At 45.4% G+C, this 21,466-nt stretch overlaps 2 long non-coding RNA genes across 2 annotated transcripts in view; one reads left to right on the top strand and one right to left on the bottom strand.

Annotated features, from left to right (window-relative positions):
- LOC128349226 (uncharacterized) overlaps window positions 1–20,855 on the bottom strand; it is a 38,334-nt gene extending 17,479 nt beyond the window's left edge. The window contains exon 1 of the long non-coding RNA XR_008318634.1: window positions 20,553–20,855. This is a non-coding gene — a long non-coding RNA (uncharacterized LOC128349226). The remainder of the gene's footprint in view (window positions 1–20,552) is intronic.
- LOC128349225 (uncharacterized) lies at window positions 689–15,618 on the top strand. Its single transcript, XR_008318633.1, has 4 exons — window positions 689–843; window positions 1,456–1,637; window positions 13,976–14,069; window positions 14,643–15,618. It is a non-coding gene; the product is annotated as an uncharacterized LOC128349225 (long non-coding RNA).
- Window positions 20,856–21,466: the final 611 nt, after the last annotated feature.

The following is a 21,466-nucleotide window of genomic DNA, read 5'->3' as shown; positions in this document are numbered from 1 at the left end:
GCTCTCCAAAAGGCTGCACGCAGCTGTGGCGCTGTTCCCTGCAGCCTCCGGGTGGCGTTGGCACCCACATGGAGAGTGGTGGCCCCCAACAGAAAAGCAGCAGGATGGTGGACGAGCAGGTGAGGAGCTGCTTACCTGTTTACCTGCTTTTTAAAGGGAAAACTCTCCACCCCACCGAACTGGTTTGGATGCTGGCACCTGAGCCGGTTCGGCACTTTCCAAAGGAGGTGCCAAACCATCTCATGCACATCCCTATTGGGCTGGTCCTTTAAGGGAAATGGAGCCCCTTTTTGAGCCCCTGCACCATCTTGTAAGGCGTTCACAGGGTGCTGGGACATGTAGCTGTTCCCAGCACTTTCTCCATAGAGTTCTCACTCCGTCTATCTCCCTTCCCAGCACTGAGACAAGTGCAGTATTGTGAATGTGCAGAGGTCAGCACAGTGGGAAATGGCTCTCACACTGTCTTGTATAAGATGCTATGGTTGCGAATCCCTGTGCTGGCAGGGTCAAAAGTTCAAAATCGTTTTTCTGTAGATTGACAGTTGGTTTTTGGAGGGGAAAGAGAGTTTAAAAAACGGAGGGAAATTTTGTTTGTTCTAATTGGATGGCTTAAAAAACTGTTGGGCCAGAGAAACTGTATATATTGAGAGAGTTTTGAGAGGGTTGCTGGAGAGAGGACTAAGGAGTCCAAGAGGTCAGGGTCCTGGAAGTCAGAGCCAAGTCACATCTGCTGGAGAGAGAGTCAGAGCTGGAGGTTGCAGAAGAAGGAAGAGTCTGGAAGTCTGCTAGAGTGAGTCCAGGAAAACAGAGAGTGAGCAGCCAGCAAGATGACATAAAGTAAAGGTAAAGTGTGCTGTTAAGTCAGTATCGACTCCTGGTGACCACAGAGCCCTGTGGTTGTCTTCGGTAGAATACAGGAGGGTTTTACCATTGCCATCTCCCGCACACTATGAGATGATGCCGTTCAGCATCTTCCTATATCACTGGTGCCCAAAATAGGTGTTTCAAATAGTCTGGGAAACATACAAGTGGGGATTCGAACTGTCAACCTCTGGCTTGAAAGTCAAGTCATTTCTCCTAGCTGAAATCACGAGAAGAAAAGGAAGAGCCAGGCTGGATTGAGACCCAGACCTGTACTGTAGAACAAGAGACTACCCAGCAAGTCAGAAGCTGAAAAGAAAGCACAGAGGACTCTGAGTAGGGACCAGTATAGAGCCAGGTAGTGATTGTGTTTCCCCAGTTTTTATTTTTCCTTGACCTGCTCTGTTAACAACGGTTTTGAATTTGTTTTTTGTTTTTTGATGCAAAAATAATGTTTTAATTAAACCAGTTTTTCTAAAAGTAAACTTGCTTGTTATTTTTTTTAAAATAGAAGCTTGTTGATTTGCCTCCACCACATGCCTATAAGCCTTTCCACACTACTGAGGTTTTTGTTTGTTGTAATTTTTGATGAAGGTGAAAGGCTGTTGTACTGGACCCAGCTTTCCCGAAGTCCACTTTGGTAAAGCAGTAAAAAGGTTAATGGACATGACCCCCATTGGTGGTGAAAGGAATCTTTTCCTTTACAATTTTCCCAGCACTTTGAAGACCGACCGGGATTTGACTCTGCGAGCATATTCGGAGCAAGAAGCCAATGAGTAAGAATCTTATATACTTCTTCTTTAATGTTTAGGGAACATGACCTTAGTGAATAAGAGTTTCAGATTATTAACCATTCTTCTTCCCTCACTTGGAAACCAAAGTCTATATTCCATCTATCCTTATAGGATGGTTTAGATGTTTTATGTGCATCAGTAGAATAGGATTATAATTATACAAATCTATGGTGAGGCCACATTTGGAATACTATGTAGTGTTCTGGTCACCATACCTCAGAAAGGATACTGGAGAACTGGAGGTGCAGACGGTGTAGAAAAAGGCAACCAAGGTGATCAGGGGGCTAGAGCACCTTCCTTACAAGGTAAGGCTTCAACATTTGGGGCTTTTTGAGATCTGAGGACAAAAACCTCTTGGAAGCACCATCGTCTATCAAGCTGATGGCCACTGCTTAACAGACTTTTACCGAGGCTATTCACACGATCACTCAAAAGCGGGCTAAGGGAGCCCAGCCCACTTTCAAGCAGTTGTGAGAACCTTGTGAGAACCGGGAGCCATGTGGCTCCCAGCGGTTAGCCCGCTTAATTCTCCCCCCCCTTAAATGAGGTTAGCTGAGCAAGTGCTCTGCTAACCCCATTTTGGCGATTGTGAGTTGCCACAGCACGGCTCCACGCCGTGGCGACTCATGAGGAGACCCCCGACCGGGAGGCTCCAACGAGCTTCCTGGCCTCGGGGGTCTCCACAGAATGCCCCGCGCACTTATGTGAGGCATCCTGGGATTTCTGGTGGCCAAGGGCCCCTGATTCCCACTGCCCCTACCGGCTCCATGATGGAGCCAGTAATCATGTGGGCGGCCGATCCAGCTGCCCAGGGACGGCTCCCTGCTCGTGTGTGGGGAGAGTAGTCTAAGCCCGCTGTCTCCTCAAACCACCTCTAGGCACTGCACTTTTGATCGTGTGAAGCGCCTCACCAAGTCCAGTGTGATAAACTCAGGAGACTGGCCTTTTTCAATGAACTATCAAACCATTCCTTGCAAGTAAGCCTTCTGTGGCTACAATGCTACTCTCTTGCTAAATCTCTGTTTTGCAGGATTTTTAACCCTCTTTACTGTAAACATTTTGCTTTTGTTGCTGTAAATTTACTGGCATTTTATTTTTTCGTGATTGTGACCTACTTTGAGAACAATGGTTGCAAAACAGGCTCTAAATTCACCAAATAAATAAATATAACAAATAAATTACCGTGAATCAAGACGAGTGGTGGAAGAACAAAACCCATTCCTAGATGCGACCGCAGCAAAACGGAGGTGCGTCATTGTTTGATGATTGCTTTATGTATAACTCAATTAAAAGATTTGTAGCTATTCCCAGTGCTGTGATTACAACCGCATTGTGCTTACTGACCTGCTAGCTGAGTGGCTTGTTGTTGATGTCTTTATGAGCCATCTAATGCTAATGTATTGCAGTTAATGTGCAGCTTAATTTCCTCCAATATCAATCATGTATGTTTGCTATTTGTTTGAGGCTTTAAAATCAGTGAAGAAAGAACTGCAGATTTATGAGGCCAAAAGCCTAAGAATGTGATGCTATTAAATAAGAACCTAAGGATTGCCTAACTGGATCAGGGCCAAACCTGATGTTCAATGGGAGTTCCATAGCTGGAACTTCTAATGTTTTGTTTCTTTCTTTTTAAAAGAACGTTTCTATTGTGTATGTGGCAGAGAGAAGAGAGATTTGGTTCCAGGTTGTGGTGTAGGGAGAAGGGGGGTCTAACCCTTTGCCCCGTTCCAGTTCACTGACTTAAATATCCTACCCTGAAGCTCTTAGCTACAGATGGAAAAACTTAGAGGCATAATTTGTAATAGAAAGTTTTCCCTTCCCTGGTTAATAGTAGATTGGACTGCATGATTTGAATCAGGGATGTAGCACAGGGGGAAAGGGTTATACCCTATGCCTAGGGTTCTCAAACTCCCCCCCACACACACACACACCTCAATTGAGCCAAAATTCAAACTGAGCCGCCTCCTTTGGCTTCTTCTTAAGAGAGATGAAAAAATATGAGGTGTTCCAGTAGTGGAATTCCCACATCATGTGCAGTTTGGCCCTCAGACCAAGATATGACTAGTCCAGCCTTGCGTTTTCAACAATAGCCAGCCATATGCCTCTGTGCATTCACAAGCAAGGCATGAAGGCAAGGGCCTGGAGCATATAAAGTTGCCTTACACTGAGTCCAATGAGAGACCGTTGGTCTACCTAGGCCAGTGCCCCGTCTACCAGAAGCCTCCCAGGGTTCCACAGAGGGACCTTTCCCAAACTTCTCTGCAAAAGCCAGTGACTGAACTTGGGACCTTTTGCCCGCAAAGCAGGTACTCTGTGATTATGCTGTAGTATTCCTCTTTGCTTCTGGGGTTACGATATTCAGAAGTATACTGCCAGTGTTCAACAGACCAGAAGATCAGTCTCAACTAGTAAAGGACATATTGGTACAGATATTCCATTACTATGTATTTTGCATTTTTTTCTCCCCCATCCCCCCAAACCACAGGGAAATTTGTTGTTGTTGTTTTTTAATAGAATTTTTAATTTTTAAAAAATTAAGGAGTGGATAAAGGAAAGATACGACAAAAGTGTTCAAAATACAAGAAATATCGAGCCTTGCAAATTGTTATCAGCATTGGAAAACGGAGAAAAGCAGCAACCTCTTCCCTCACTTATCACCACACATAATTTGGTAGCGGAATAAAGAAGCAACCTTACATTTCATAAGTACAGATAAAAATGAGAAAGAAGCATTTCTATTGAAAATGCCAAGTTAACAAGAGAAAAATAAAAATAAGTCCTGTATATTTATATTAAAAAGAGCTTTCAAAAATAATAAAATATAAGTATACGTATATTCAAGCAATATTCTTATAAGAAAAATAAATAATATCAAACACTGGATAGCTCTACACCCTTATCTGCATTGTTTACCTTATGTACTAAAAGCATCATAATTTGTAAGTGGCATCTGTATTTATTATTATTATTATTATTATTACATTTATATCCCGCTTTTCCTCCAAGGAGCCCAGAGCGGTGTACTACATTCTTGAGTTTCTCCTCACAACAACCCTGTGAAGTAGGTTAGGCTGAGAGAGAAGTGACTGGCCCAGAGTCACCCAACTAGTTTCATGGCTGAATGGGGATTTGAACTCGGGTCTCCCCGGTCCTAGTCTAGCACTCTAACTACTATACCACGCTGGCTCTTCAACCCTTGTTCAGAAATATGTATCTATGTATGTATTTGATTGATTGATTTACATACCATCTTTCTTCCAAGCATTGGATCTCAAGGCGGTGATACTAATGATGATGATATTATGATACTAATGCTTTGCTATAATGCCCAGTGTGGCAATATTTCTCTACCTGATGGCCAAAGCAGATGCAATGTGGCATTCATTAATATATCCATTCCATTCACATATATAGGCAGGTGGAAGGGGATCTTTCTCCACCTGCAGTCCCTTGGCCATTCCAAATGGAACTGAATTTTCTCTAGGAGGTCCTTCCAAACAACTAGAATTTTAACCACAGAGGCCTGCATTTACTGTAAGTTTAAACCAATATTCCAGAATCTAATATTCCAGAGAAGAACCGGGCCTTCTCTGTGGCTGCCCCAGGATTCTGGAATGTGCTCCCTGTCAAAATCAGAGCTTCTCCATCTTTGACTGCTTTTAAAAAGTCCTCAGGCTTTTCGTCAAAATTTATGCACCCGGGTCAGGGCCTTCTGTGTTGCTGCCCCCAGACTCTGGAATGCTCTCCGAGCGGCCATTTGCTCCTTGGACTCCATCACAGTTTTTAGAAAGCTTGTTAAATCTTGGCTTTTTATCCAGGCCTTTACATGATTGTTTCTATTGCTGCTTCTGTGTGTTTTACCCGTGTATAGTTTTTATGTTTGTATTTTATAGATTTTAAATTAGATTTGTTTCATATTTTTAGCTTAATATTTTTATTGTCATTTTTATTGTATGTTTTTTTAACTTTTGTAAACCGCCTTGGGAATGTTTTTAATGAAAGGCGGTATATAAATTTAACAATAAATAAAATAAATAAATAAATAAAATAATGTTTAAATAGTTTAATTGCTTTTATTCTGTAAAGCTGTTTTTATTATTCTGTTTTTATATTTGCCATGTTTTAATTTATTGTACACTGCCTGGGGATATACATATCAGGCAATATATAACTATGATAAATAAATACATAAATAATATCAATGTATAGGTATTTACAGAGAGAAATGGGGATAAGGCTGTTGTTCAGTATGCTTTGCATGCATTTGGTCCTAGGTTCAATCCCTAGAATCTTCAGGTATGGCTGGGAAATATCTATTTAATTCATTTATTTGCTACATTTATATCCCACTCTTATTCCAAGGAACCCAGAGTGGTATACATGGTTATGTTTATCCTCATAACAACCCTGTGAGGTAGGTTAGGCTGAGAGGTAAGTGACTGGCCCTGAGTCACCCAGTGAGTTTCATGGCTGAACAGGGATTTGAACTTAGGTCTCCCTAGTCCTAGTCCAACACTAACCACTGGACCATGCTGGCTCTCTACACCACGGTTTCTTAACCTTGGGCCTCCAGATGTTGTTGGACCACAAAGGCCATGTCTGAGAATTCTGGGAGTTGTAGTCCAACAAAATCTGGGGGCCCAAGTTTAAGAAACCCTGCTCTACACCACTTGGCTCTACAAGATCCCTGTCTGAAACCTTGGAAAGCCGATGCCAGTCAATGTAGACATTCTGAGCCAGATGAATTCAGGATAATATATTGAGAAGCATACATTCAGTGAATTATGCAAATGGTGTTTATTCCACTAAATTAATCCCATTGGGCACATTAGAGGTCACCAACTCTCTTTACTTTTAGCATCACCAGGAGTTGTGACAGTGTATTCGCCTCAGTTATCATTCAATCCTAAATGGCCCACCACTTTAAAAATAGGAACCAGGGCTGTGAGTTGAATACCTGCCCTTTGAAAAGGAAAGATATTTGATTAGGTGGGGCTACTGTAGAGGAAGGTGTAGCCTTACAGTTTTTGTAAAGCTGAAATGAGCACAAGAAGCACTCACACTTTAAAAGACTATAACTTGCCTAGGGAGCAAGAGGCCGCTGGTTTGAATCCCCACTGGTATGTTTCCCAGACTATGGGAAACACCTATATCGGGCAGCAGCGATATAGGAAGATGCTGAAAGGCATCATCTCCTGTATTCTACCAAAGAAAACCACAGGGCTCTGTGGTTGCCAGGAGTCGACACTGATTCAACAGCAGTACTTTAAGCCCAATAGGAACATAGGGTGGTTGTGGTGTGTGTGTGTTGTAAATTTTGTCTCTAATCTTGTTGTTTGTGATGTTATGGGAACTATCCAATAGGTGTCCATTCAGGATAGTTGTATAGCCGTGAACATGGCCCTAGCCATACCCAGCACAGCAACCCGCCAGTAGTAGTTGTTGCTGGTGTCAATCTTATGTATCTTTTTTAGATTGTGAGCCCCCTGGAGGCAGGGAGCCATTTTATTTATTTATTTATTTATTTATTTATATCTATGTCAACCGATTTGGGAATTTTGGTTGAAAAGTAGTATATAAATATTCATCGTATTCACACACAGAAAAGGGTAGGTCATAGGAGTGAAAACTGGGTCGGACAAGCATCCTACCCAGCTTTGGGAGCTGCTCGCACTCCCAGTTTTCTATCGGGTATGAGCAAACAACTTGGTAGAAGGAATGGGGAGTGATCATGTGTGAGAGGGGAGCTGGGTAGGACAGCACTGTCCTACCCAGCTCTCATACCCAGCATTTTAACAAGGTAGGAGTAAAAACCCATCCTACCCAGCTCCTTTTTCACACACAATCGCTCCTCACCCCATCGAGTTGTTTGCTCACACATGAATGAAAACCAGGAGTGTGTACAGCTCTCGAAGCTGGATAAGATGCTTGCCCTGTCCAATTTTCAATTGTGCGGACTCCTTTAGGGAACCTCAGCTTTAATAGAGATACTAGCAGAGCAACAGAGTTGGGAGAAGTACATGTAACCAGTACCACTAAAAAGTGGCTTAAATGTTAGGTCCTCTGCAACAGATGCAAGCTGATGATCCATATCTCATGCAACAGAATAGCTTCAAGTGCAGTGCCACCTCCTCTACAAAGATAACATCTGTACGAGCCTTAAATCAGCAGGGAGAGCATCTGTGGCAGCTGCAGAAGCCAATTACTGACTCATTCCTAGCACTGAAATGATTATTTTTCTTTGTCTCAGAAACACAAACTAACCTCTGGGATTTGATATATGCAATTGGGATGGTTATCCTGGCCCTGATGCACACAGTTCTTGCAGTGGCCACGCATAGCAAATAATGAATGGGTGTGTTCGGAAGTCAAATGTAGGCCGAACATTATGTAAGTGCATAAGCGATGCTAATCTTAATCCCTTTCCAGGCATCTCCCTTTCTCCATCTAGTCCAGCTGCAGTTTGTAAGCTAAAAAGCTCTCCCATTTGTGTATTACTCTGAGCATTTGCAGCCTCACTGCTGGATTTGCAACTTGGGGGTGGGGGATATTGTTGGGAATTCTCTCTGGTAAGAGAAACCTTTTTTCATTATAGCAGAGTGCACGGAGGCACAACAAGCGGAATTTGGTTAGGCATGTGTGTATGCTGAGAATAAAATAACTTGGAGCCAGTTCATAGTTTCAAATCAATATAAGGAGTATTTATTAAAGAACTCCATTCTAGATATGAAAGTGAAGAGATAGGATCTCTAATCTATCTATCTAGCTGGATGCAGATGGATTCTGCATCTCTGCACACATGGTGCAGGGAGAGAGGAGCATGCATGTTGCAAGGGAGAAGGAAGGGAAGAGGAAGTAGCAGGAAGGAAGTCCCTGAGATTAGCAATCTACATATCAAAGGGATAGTGTCAGAGCAGTAGAGAAGGGATGACCAATGTCTTGACCCTCTAGCCCTCTGACTCACTAGTCTGTCCTCCTATGTCATTGAGACAAGAGACAGCGCATAGTCCTTCACTTCCAACAGATATGAGAGCAGAGCTGGTCTTGTGGTAGTGAGCATGAATTGTCCCCTTTGCTAAGCTGCGTCCACCTCAGCTTGCATTTGAATGGGAGACTATCTTCTCCAAGATAGGGCTGAGACTGAGAGAGACTCCTGCCTGCAACCTTGGAGAAGCCACTGCCAGTCTGTGTAGACAATACTGAGCTAAATGGATCAAGGGTCTGACTCGGTAGAAGGCAGCTTCCTATGTTCCTAGGTTCCTATGATAAGTGGAAAGTGGAGGGTGAAGCCACCAGTATATCCTCCAAGGCAACACTGCCATTTATATATGACTAGACAAGCGTTATGATATATGGCAGGGATAGGCAACCTTCCTCTCCATCTGTTCTTGAGCAACAACTCCCATCATCCCCAGGCACAATGAACTGTACATAGCCATAATAAATGCAATTAACAGCTGGAGAGCCAAGGTTGCCTACGCCCAAAATGTGCGTCTCTGGCTGGTTTACAATTAAAACCATTTAAACATTAAAATTGTTAACCTTAAAATCAGTTAAAACCCAATTATTATTATTTTTAACTATAAGTCTAATTAAAAGCCTAGGTGAATAAATATGTCTTCAGTGCCTTCTTAAAAGTTGCCAGAGATGGTGAGGCTCTTATTTCAACAGGGAGCACATTCCAAAGCCCAGAGGCAGCAACGGAGAAGGCTTGTTCCCGAGTAGCTGCCAGACGAGCTGGCAGCAACCGCAGACGAACCTCTCCAGCTGATCTTAATGGCCGGTGGGGTTCATGGCAAAGAAGATGTTCTCTTAAATACTCAGGGCCTAGGCTGTTTAGGGCTTTATAGGTAATAACCAGCTAACCTCACTGAAATCTGGTTGGATGATTCAGGTGAGGTTTCTATCTCCCAGTATTGTCCACCAGGTTTTAGGATGCTGCAGAAGCTTCATATGAAAGGCTGGGGAGATGGAGTCATGATAGTGACTGTATTTGCATGTAACGTAGAACTTGCCCCCCTCCCCTGCTCTCCTGTCTGCATTTGGAAATAATGGACAGGAGGCTCTCTGCAGTCAGGGAGACTGCAGAGAGGAGGGGGAACTGACTGTGTGGGCTTCCTTATGGTCTGAAGGACACACCTGGCAGCCAATCACAGCCGGAGCAAGGGAGGAGCTTCCTCCCTCAACTCCACTTGCTGCAGAGTAGGACCGCAGTGCACCATTTTAACATAATACTGGCACTGTCAAACTGCAGGTAGGGGTGGTGAAACCCACTACAAACTGAAGCTTCAAATCAGAGTCTTGGGAGGAAAACCTCAGGCTGCTTTGGAGTCTGAACTGCGGTTGAATGCTTTCGGACATACAAAAATTTAAACCTGAGGCTGCTTCAACTCTGGTTTCACGTTATGTGCGAATGGGTACAGACTGTGGATCCATCCCCCTATCTAGGTATCCCCTTTGTCAGTCATCTGGGTTTGACTGACTGTGTCCAAGGCTGGCTTTGGAGACAAGAAAGTGGCTGCCTATGGATGTAACACAGAACCACGGACCCAATGGATCTGTGGATCTGCCGCCCCCACCAGCCCACATTCGAACAAAATGAAGAGCTCCCTCTCTGCAATCTTGCTGACTGTAGAGAGGAGGGGGACCTGACTGCCAGGGCTTCCTTCTCCAATGAAGGACAGCCCCGGCAGCCAATAGCAGCCGGAGCAAGGGAGGAGCTTACTCCCTCAACTGTGGTTGCAGAAGGGGGAAACTACGGTGCTAGTCTTCAGATATATAGAATCCAGAGGAGAGAGTTGTGGTATGCAAGGACAAGACAGTGGAGTTGAATCAGGAATATTAATAGTGTAATGCTTCTGGATTCACACCTCTCCCTGGTTTCTTAGGTTGAAGTGGTGGCCAGGGGTGCTTTCTATCAGCTCTGACTGATACGCTAGCTGAGCCCGTTTCTTGAGATCAATGACCTCAAAACTGTGGTACATCTGCTGGTAACCTCCAGACTTGACTTTTGTAATGCACTCTATGTGGGGCTGCCTTTGTATGTAGTCTGGAAACTTCAATTGGTTCAGAATGTGGCAGCCAGGTTGGTCTCTGGGTCATCTTGGAGAGACCATGTTACTCCTTTACTGATGGAGTTATACTGGCTGCCAATAGGTTTCCGGACAAAATACAAAATGCTAGTTATAACCTACAAAGCCCTAAATGGCTTAGGCCCTGGGTATCTAAGAGAGCGTCTTCTTCACTACAAGTCCCACCGCCCATTGAGGTCATCTGTGGAGGTCCGTCTCCAGTTACCGCCGACTTGTTTGGTAGCTACGCAGAGACGGGCCTTCTCGGTCACTGCCCCAAGATTGTGGAATGCGCTCTCTGCTGAGATACGATCCTCCCCATCTCTGGCAATTTTCAAAAAACACCTGAAAACCCATCTTTTCACCCAGGCTTTCTCAGCTTCCTAAATTTTGGGGTTTTTAATTTTTGGTTTATTTTAAAATTCAAAACCCGATTTCGGGGTTTTTAATCACTGTAATTGTTTAATTATTTCAAAATGTTTTAAAATTGTTAATTGTTGTTTTTAAAATTTGTTTTAGCTCTTTACTGTTTTAGTGGTTTGTTTTAATTGTAAACCGCCCTGAGCCATTTTGTGTACAGAGAGGCAAGTGCAGACTGCTTTTCAGTGCTCTTGCTGCTGGCTGTTTGTTAGCCCCGCCTCTACTCCAGGACTGGAATGCAAGTAACTAAAGCACCATGGCCTGGATCAATGAATGGATTAACCAAATATACCACAGGTTGTAAGGCTGGCACTGTGGAACCAGAGGTCCAGGAAGTGAATTAACCTCACTACAAACTGAAGGTACAAAAGGCAGTTTGGGAAGGGAAACCGCAGATCCATTTCCTAACAAAACTGTGGTTGCCTGTACAATTCGAATGTACAGTTTCTAAAACTGGAGGTGAAGGGATCACCGGTTTTGTGTTATGTGCGAATGTGGCCACAAGTTCTGAAACCCCTGCTAACTAAGCAAAGAGGCACCCTTTAACGTGGTTATTTTCTTATATTTAGCTGGGGGAAAGCAACTGGCCCTATCCATCCCCAGCACTGCATCCCTCTAGTGGCTGTTGCTGGTGTATACCCTGTGTTTCTTTTTAGCTTGTGAGCCCTTTGGGGACAGGGAACCATCTCATTTCTTTTTCTATGCAAACCACTTTGAGAGCATTTCTTGAAAAGTGGCATATAAATATTTTCTGTAGTTGTAGTTCTGTTGGCCCACCCTGTCGGCCAACATTCCCTCTGCCTGAACTGGCCGGGGTAATTCAGGTGTGGTATTGGGGTTCCACAGGCTTATAGTTTTGGGAAGCTTCAGTGTTTGCACCAGATCTCCCACCACAAGTGCAGCTCCAGATTTCATGGCCAACCGTGGGCTCCTCCCAGCTAAGACTGTCACTCACTCAGAGAGTGAAGCATCTTCTTGATGTGGTGTTTTCTGTGGAGTGGAAAGAAGTGATCTAGTAAGAAGGATATTAACATCCTGGACAGATCGTTTCCTGGTAGAGGACTACTCCATGGCAGTGAAGAGAGTCTACTTTTCTGTCACTATTGCAACTGCAGAGTCCTTCCCAGTGGAGCTCTTTTGATGGATGCAGGGCCTGCTACATCCTGGCCCCTTCAGTTGGTTAGAGGACACCTCTGTGACATGTGATGACCAATTTGCAAAGCACTTTGCAGGTAAAATCGTTCTCATCCTCCACGACTTGGACACCGCAATGGCAATTCCAAACGGATTCTTTTCAGCTTGTTCAGCCTGAGGATGTGGACAGGATCCTTGGGAGTGTCAGAGCATCCTTATGTGCACTCAACTCTTGCCCTGCCATTAAAAGCATAAATGGTTTGGGAGCAAGTCGGTACCTGAAGGACCGCAAATTCGGATCTGTCCGCCCCATGAGAACGTCCAGAGAGGCCATCTTGTGTGTGTATCTTTGCTGGCAGAGTTCACTTGAATAATCCAATGCACAACCCAACAGATCCAATTATACAATTGGAGAAAAGGACATGAGGAATCTGTTGGGTTGTGGTTGGGATCCTTAGTTTCAGATCCCTTTACACTATTTGTGTGGTGATCGTTCACTGAAGGTCATGCAAGAGAGAGACTTCTCAGGGGTTGCCTCCATCCTGGGAACTCCCTGCCAAGCGTGGATCTGTGTGTGTGTGTGGGGTGGGAGGTTGACAAATGCCCCTCAGAAAAGCAGTTGCCACCCACAGCTGACCCCATTTCTCTTTCAGAAATCTAATATGTGAGACACAGCTTGCCCACCCAGAAATGCACTTTGTCCCCTTCTATACCTCTGTGTGTGTGTGTGTGTGTGTGTGTGTGTGTGTGTGTGTGTGTGCTGCCACTGCTCCCCCCCCCGCCCGGAGATATTAGAGTGGTCTCCTCCTTGGTAGTATTTCACTGGCTGGCTAAAACTTACCCGTATTTTCTGGCGTATAAGACGACTGGCCGTATAAGACGACCCCCTGACTTTTCCAGTTAAAATATAGATTTTGTTATATACTCGCCGTATAAGACTACCCCCTCTTCCGCACACCAAATAAAACTTATAAGAACCGAACCATCTTTTCTGTTACTCCATATTGTCTTGCAGCAGCGCAATTATTATGTTCCATGGCAAAGTTTACAACTTTAAGTTTGAAACTAGCTTCATATTTCTTTTTTCTTGCCGGTGCCATGATGGGGTTTGATGATGGCATGATAGGATTTTGACTGTTGGACATTTTCTATACTGTACTGTATGCTGTGTGTGCAGGAGGAGGAGGTAAGGGGCACAACAGGAGCTTGGGACTACAATGGGCGGTAGTGGATGCAGGGGCGGGCTCCGCTTTCCCTCCGCCCGCTGTTACACTGCACCGGAAAGCTGTGTGTGTGCAGGAGGAGGTAAGGGGCACAACAGGAGCTTGGAACCATAGTATAATTAGCGATCCCTAAACTATACTCGGCGTATAAGACGATCCCCCCATTTACGAGCAGAAATTTATGGTGTGAAAAGTCGTCTTATACGCCGGAAAATACGGTACTTTCCCCAGCTGGGATTCCCTCATTTTGTCTGATGATCATTCTTTTGTTGATTATCTGGTGCTATGTGTTTTGATTTGTTTTATACCTCCTTCTTTCCCTTCCTTTTTTCATGTTCTGTAAGCTGCCTTGATTTTTTCGAAAAGAAAGGTGGGGGTATAATATTTTTAAATAAATAATAAATTATCACACTTGGGTAGCTTCTGGATGTCTATACGTTGAATTCTCAGGTTTTTTTTTTTTTTTTTTAAGATGAATGAAAAGAAAGGATATTCCATTGAATTACTGGGAAAACAAAGAGGAGCTCAGTGTTACTGAAGCATGTCAGCCCTTTGGAGGAAGGCTGGTAAGGTTCCATTTGAACCTAATTGAACTTGAAACAGATACAGTCGGGATGCATTCTTTGACTTGCATGTATTTTTAATGAGGTGCTTTCAGCTTTCAATTATGCGGTGCCAGCTGTGGCAGTCCTTATGCAAATATCTCCCCAAAATACCTTGAGGTGACCTACAGCGTACATTAGCTCCTGGCTGAAAGTTTTCGGTTGCCTGTACAGTAGCAGAGATTTGAATCAAATAAAAATGAGAGATGAGTTAGACGATCCTGGCTCTTCTCTTTTTTGGCCCATCACTTTATTTTAGTAAGAGCCTCCCAGCTCAGCACCAAGACTGGATTGCCTTTTAATATTTATTGAATGGCTGGTTGATTAAATGTATAGCTTGACTCATAATAAAGCACTCTGGCGCAGGAGTGCAGAACTCAAATATCCTGGTGGGACAGAACCAACCATGACTTGGTGTGGGGGGAGGGGCACAAGGGAAATGTTCATAATTACATTAAGATGAATTATTATATGTAAATGAAAGCAATTATTAGTTACTCATTAAAATATTATTATTTTTTCTTCCCTTTTAATTAGACTTTATTAGAAGGAAATTTACAATGCAAAACAAGATTAATCCAAACACAAACGGCAAAACGTCATACAACAAACCCCAAGCGAGCCATCCATTCACATTCTAATATTATCTGGGGCAAGAAGACCACCATAATTCTCCCAATTGATGTAATGAATATAATCTGACCATATAACATAAAAAGAGTTATTTGCGGTCTGATTTGCACAAGACTGAATAATATGAGATAACTTTTGTGATATTGCAATATGACATAGATGCTTATACCAGTTATGCATATTGACATGGTTTGATTTTTCCTGTGCATGGCTATAGTTAACCTGGCCGCAGTTACCATAAAACACCACTAGTTTTTTTGTGGGTTGTTTTTTTTTTTTTGGTTTTTGTTTTAATGACACATCTGTGTTGACCCCAGAAAATATATTTACTAATGCCAGCTGGGGGCATAAACCTATTTTCTGATTTGTGATTTTGCAATGATTAGTTACCCGTAGCATGAAGAGAGAGAAGGAGGCTGCTAAACCTCTCCTCCTCCTCCGTGCTCCTGGTACACTTTCAAAGCTTGCAAAGATTAATTTTGAAGTGGGGGGTGACCCCCACCAGGGCATATAGTGCAAGACCATCACGTTTTGCGCCTCACCTCAGGCACCACAAAGCTTTGGGCCACCCCTGGGCCGGCAAAACAGTCCACGTGGGCCAGATCCAGTCCCTGGGCCTGTTGTGCCAGCCTGCTCAGAGGCATTCTTATCCCTGGACTTCTGGGCTGAAGTCCAGGGCCTGCACACTCCCTGGGGGCCTCCAAATCCTCCATAGTCTGTCCTGGGTGGTGCTGGCCTGCCACTGTGCCAAGTGGCTGAACGTGACCTCTGCTTTAGAGACAGAGAGGGGAGTGGGGAAAGAAATATGTGGGAAGGGAATATGTTAAATTGTGTGTTGAAATGCATATCGGCATAAATATACCTGTTTTATATTCTTGCATTTTTGTGAGTTCAATTGCCATTTGTGCCCTCAAGAACGCACAGGTTACAAACACTGCGTGTGTCCCAGTGTGTGTATGGGGCTTCCAAAGTGGCGGGGGAGGGGGGCTCCAAAGGCCTTTAGGTCCAGGCTCCAAAATTACCTAGGTGCACCTCTGAGCCTGCTCTAGCACACCGGGGTTTCCCCCCACCCCCCATCAACTAGTGTGCTGAGGAACCTCTTTGTGCTTCTCATGGAAATAGTGGCCGGCATCATGCTGTGCGGCAGTAGAAGTGCTGGAATGCTCTGCATGGAATGCTCCTCTGTGTCAGGATTTCAGCAGAGGCAGAAAGCAGCACCAATGCAAGAGAGAAGTGGTGATCACTTCTGCCTCTGCTGCAGCCCTGATACGGAGAGTTCCAGCTGCATCACAGTGCGTTTCATTTCGGTCACTACTTGCAGAGGATTTGGGGACATGTTTTGAGCTGCAGATTTATTTTGCCTGCAGTGCAGGCCAGACTAGATAAGTCTAGCTGGCAGACACACTGCACAGCGTCCTGCAGGCGTTGCAAGCACCACGGGGACCGCTGCAGCAGTTGGTTGATGCAGTTGTGCAAGAGTGGTCTTGCACAAACACACGGAATCGTGCAGACACATGGTGGACGGCCATTCTTTCCAATGGCTGCCCATTGCACAACTCTGTGAAATCGGGGGGATTTGTGTAAGAAAGCGCGTATGCAACTGTGTCGATGCAGATTTACGAGCATGCAGCAATTCCTGCGGTGCTCACAGTGCCCATGGGACACTGCACAGTGTGTTGACCACTGTATCTAGGCAAACCGAGGGTATGTGCATAGCCAACTCTCCACTGCAACTGTGCACATCCGGGGAAGATTGGTAGTGGTAGTCAAGCTGTGTTGGGCACCCTTTGTAGCCTGTGTTCACAGCGACTTAGGCTCCAGCCTCAGAGTTTGGGCCCTTGAGCTCGCTTCCTCACAGACGCCTGTTTTTGCCAGAGGCCGCCTGTTACGATGCTCTTGCCCCTTTAGTACCTTGGATCTTGGAACTCCCGCTCATTGGGCAGCTCTCACCAGACTGGCCCCTCATCATCGGCCAGCCAGTCCTTATATACAGTCGAGACGTCGCTGGTAGTCTTGTGAGAGCTCCCGGTCTCTCTGGAAGTCTCACGAGATCTCCAAGCCTTGCAAGATCTCGGTGCGGGCCTGCTCCCTCACCTCATGAAAGGTCTCCCTTGAATGCAATCAGGGAAAGTGCAGGAAAAGATTGGTAGCAGTGAGCAAACTGTTTTTTCACAGGAAGCTTGTCTGTAGTCTTCTCACTGAGGTATACTTGATACCCTTGCAAGGAACCTCAGGTCTCCCAAGAGTAATGTGTGCCTTAGATAAACAATCATCTTTCAAGTAGATAGGGTTATGCTGAAGGTGCAGTTTCATAATCAGCCTATATTGTAACCAATGGTTCCAAGTTATTGGCTGGAAGGTACTGCAGAAGAAAGGATCTGCATTTTTTCAGATTATTATTTCCTTATGTGCAGGGAAGGAAGCAGTTTTTAAAACAAATTCTTGCTGAGATTGAGAAAGGTAAAACTGCTGCTTATACTTTCATTTGGCTCTCAGGTTTACTGCCTCTCGTACTGCCAAAATATATTACATTGCAGAGTTCTAGTGTTGACTACCAACCTATTTAAATATTCACCGGGAGCCTATTGCCAAGATAGATTAATTCACAGCATCAAGTTCTAGGCAAGCTGTCAAACTGTCGGAATTATTTGAGTTGTCAGTGCCCTTTGTGACAATGTCGTCCAGGAAGAAGCAAGGCTCCCTTGTAGGATTATCCCTCTCTAGGAATATATATTTTTCCTCACTTTCCCCCCTTTTCTTTTAAAACCTACACAAAGTTGAAGGTGCTGGATGAAACACAGAAAAGATAGATGGTATCTGTTCAAACTGACAGAAATATCCACATTCCAGGAACTGTACCAGGGCGCTTTCCAGACTAGACCCTGCAAAGGGGCCACGTCGTATCTCGGAAGTGTGCTTCCTCACTTCCTGTGTTGTGACACCGCAGTCCCTGTGTGGACAGCAGGGTGCCATTCACGTTTCCAAGGCCTTGTTTCGAATTCAGTCACTGTGATATAGAGCTAGGACGTCGTATATCCGGTGTGAAAAAGTTGCTCGTTTTTCGGGTTGTTAGTTTCCGCGAGACTGCTCCCCCTGCTGTTTATGTTTCGAATGTGTCTTGCCCGAATGGAGGTATTTTGTTGCTGCTGAGCAGCTAGTCTGGGAAGCGCCCTTGTCAGTGGTGGCCAGTGCAGGAGGCGGGAGGCACCTTTACGCGTCAGTTAGTCGGTGCTTACCTCCGCGACTACCGCACCAGAAAGCTGCTCCGAGCAGTGTGGCACTACTCAGCACCCACTGCAGCAGGTGGTCGGCTCTGCCACTCAGCTGGCCTCTGCACATGCTTGGAGGCCATTTTGTGGCCACGCAAATGGCCTCTGCCAGCTGATTGGCGGATCCGTTGCCCCACTGCAGCAGGCGCTGGGCAGTGCACTGCTGCTCCAAACTGCTTTCAGGTGTGGTGGAAGGAGAGGTAAGCGCCTACTAGTTTACACTTGAAGGTGCCTCTTGCCACCCTCCTCCGGCAGCGCCAGCACTGGCTGTACCAGGCGAAGCCACAAAATAGACAGACCATACTTGAATAAACTGACTTACACATATCGGTTCAACCCTTCATCATGTCTTAATTCTGTGTGATTCCAGAATGGCCAGTCACAACGCATTGTTGCAGGACTGGGCAGTCGTACGACCTGGGGCTGACAAAATGGCCGCCGTACTTGCGCAGCGTACTGTTTGAGAATGCTGTCCCAAGAATAGTCATGGGTGCTAGTTGTTACAGAGGTCTAACATCTTCACTGGCTGCTAGCCTGCTTCTGGGCCAGATTACAAGTGCTGTTTTTGACCTTTAAAGTTGTACATGGCTTGGGACTGGAATATCTAGATCAGACTCAGGGCTATCCTTAGGGCATGGCAAACAGGGCGACTGCCCCAGGCCCCACTCTTTTAACCCCCATTAGAATTAACTGGAAGGGGGCCCCGCACTGGCTGATTTGCCCCGGGCCCCGCACCCCACCGGGTCTCTCTAAGGACAATCCTGGTCCGACTGCAAGATGGCATCAGATTTGGAAGTGTTTTCTCACTGCTTTTCCATTTCGTAAGTCACAATCTCAGTTTTTATTGTTTTGCTTATAGTTTTTAAAACAAATTTTATTTGTGTGTTTTAACTGCTGAGTTAAGCATATGGTCCTGCCTTGGCCCATATGCCAGGACCACAGATCATCATCTTAGGTCTTGTTCTTGATCTCGCCCTGACACAGATCTGATTGGTGGGGCCTAGGGACCAGTCCTTCTCTGGAGCACCCCCACCCCCAAACTCTGAAATGCCTTCTCAGAGGTGCTTCATCAGTTTTCTTCCTAGATCAGTTTTAAAAAGAACCTGGAAAGCCTACTTATTAAAAAGCATTTTAAAATTTGTTCTAACTCGGTTTCCAGTTTTAATCAGCTTTAGTCCTGTGTGCTGTTTTTTTCCTTGCTGTTTTGCTTTTTATGTTTGTTCGATTATTATTTAGTGTTTTATTGCTTCTATGTTTTATTGTAAACCACCTAAGCAGGGGGCAAACATTCAGTCTTTTGGAGTCCTAACAAGGGCCTATGACAGGGGTTCTCCACCCTGGATTACCAAATGTGGTCTTTAGCCTTTGTGGCTGGGAATGATTTTCTTTAATGTATTTATTGATTACACTAGTATTTTTTAGCCCGTTATAATAACGGGCGCCAGCCTTCCCTTCCCTTCCCCCCCTTCCCCCCCTCCCTTGCCTCTTTCCTCTCCCTTGCCCCTTCTCACTTTTTTTCCCCTGTCCAGTTTCCCTCTCCGCCGCAGCTCATGGCCGAGGTTCTGGGCTCCGGACCCGCCGCCACCATTCTCCCTCCCGCCCCCGCCTGCCTCCATGCCGCGGCCTGTCTTCATCCCTCCTGCCCCCGCCTGCCTCCATGCCGCGGCAAGGGCCCCTGGGCCGGGCGCCGCCGTCTTTGGAGTCTGTGGCCAGCGCGGGCCCTTCGCTTTCGGCCTCCGTGCCGCCGCCGGTCTCCCCGGCCGGGCCAGGGCCGCCCGCCACCGCCGGCCTCCACTCCGGCCCCCCGCCGGCCCAGTCTCTGTCTCTTCTGGCCGTGGCGGCGGCTCTGCCGCCGCCTCAGCCAATTTTCTCCGCCACCCCTTCCTGGCTTCTTCTGGGCGGCCGCTTGGCCGCCCAACATAGCCGCCGGGTGCTGGCGGTTGTGTCTCCCTGCCCTGTCGCATGCCCAGAACAACCATTGGAGGCACGGACACACGCTTGGTGTCCGTCCACGGACGGACACCAAGCCTTTTATTATAGAGGATGTTTATACTGCCCAAAAGAAATGTCTCCTGGAGCCTTTTCACATGGGGGCTTTTACCTCAAATCTCCGCTGGCTGGGAGTGTGTATGATTGCACATCAGCCAGATTCTCGTTGAAGTCCGTGTGATATCTTTGGGAGCACTTCACACACAATTCGGGTTATTCCTTCCGAATGGTAGCTTAGCCCAATTTATGTCTGGGGTAAAAAGAAATCCTGGATTTCAGTGATGGAGAGGAGCTGCTTCTGTGATTCTTATTCAAAGTGGCTTTGCTCGTCGGATGCAACGAGAGCTAAAAGCCTCATGTGAAAAAGCTCCAGGTAGTTTACAAACAACAACAACAACAACAACAATAAACTAAATTTTATATCTGCCTCCCTCATAAACATAAAACACAAAAGATTAGTAGATAGACTACAACGCTACAGATTCAATCCAAACAATTAAAACCAGTTACAATAATACAGAAACAACAACAAGAAGAACAGTAAAAGAGTAAATACCTTTGATCACCCACAGTTGATCAAAGACTTGGTTAAACAAGTGTGTCTTGAGAGCTCATTTAAAGGGTGTTAGAAATGGTGAAGCTCTAACAACAAGAGGGAGTTCATTCCAGATCCCAGGGTGGCTATGGAAAAGGGGTATCAGGGCTATGGGGTGTGTGTGTCAGGGCTTGGGGATTTCATGAAGGGCCTCCTTCCTTTCCTTCATGAGCGTTGCATTATTGGTCATCCGGACAATTTACCGCTACTGTGAGTAGGTGTCTAGTCTTATTCTGTAGGAAGGCAGGTTCTCTTCCTTCCTTCCTCCCTCCCACCCTCCCTCCCTCCCTTAGCTGTCTCTGGGACCAGTTGAGTTTCTAGTGAATCCATTTCTTGATCCAGGCCACGTTCTAGATTAGTTACAGTTTTCACTTCAGACCTAGACTGGAGGCAGGGCAGATAAAACAGGAAGCAGCAAAAGAAGAGAAAGCAGTCTGCTCTTGCCTTTCTGTAAACAGGACTTATTTCATTAAACTATTAATATTCTTAATCATATAGGAGAACCTCGTCAATCGCGGACTCAATACCTGTGGTTTCATGTTTATGTGGTCAGGTAATTTACATCTGACCTCTGTATATGTGGGGGGAAATGGGGGAAAAGGTTAACCTTGAATATCCACAGGTCAGGGGTGACCACTGAGGTCATTTCTGGCCGCCATTTTGAGATTGGGAGCATCAAAATGGCTCATTTGGGGGGGAAACCGGAAAAACAAGATTTTCGGCCTTTTTTTAAATATTGGGGGCACTGCTGGACTGCTGGAGACTCATGATGCATGGTAGACCATTCTCCCCACATTTCTAGGACCGTTAACCAACATTTTGGGGTATAAAACCCACCAGGAACCTAACCCCCTGATTTGCATTGCCCCAATGAC

This window comes from Hemicordylus capensis, chromosome 3 (assembly GCF_027244095.1).
Source record: "Hemicordylus capensis ecotype Gifberg chromosome 3, rHemCap1.1.pri, whole genome shotgun sequence".
In the NCBI taxonomy this organism is placed as follows: domain Eukaryota; kingdom Metazoa; phylum Chordata; class Lepidosauria; order Squamata; family Cordylidae; genus Hemicordylus; species Hemicordylus capensis.
Note: the sequence above shows the minus strand (reverse complement) of the source record. Positions and strands in the feature narration are given on the sequence as shown.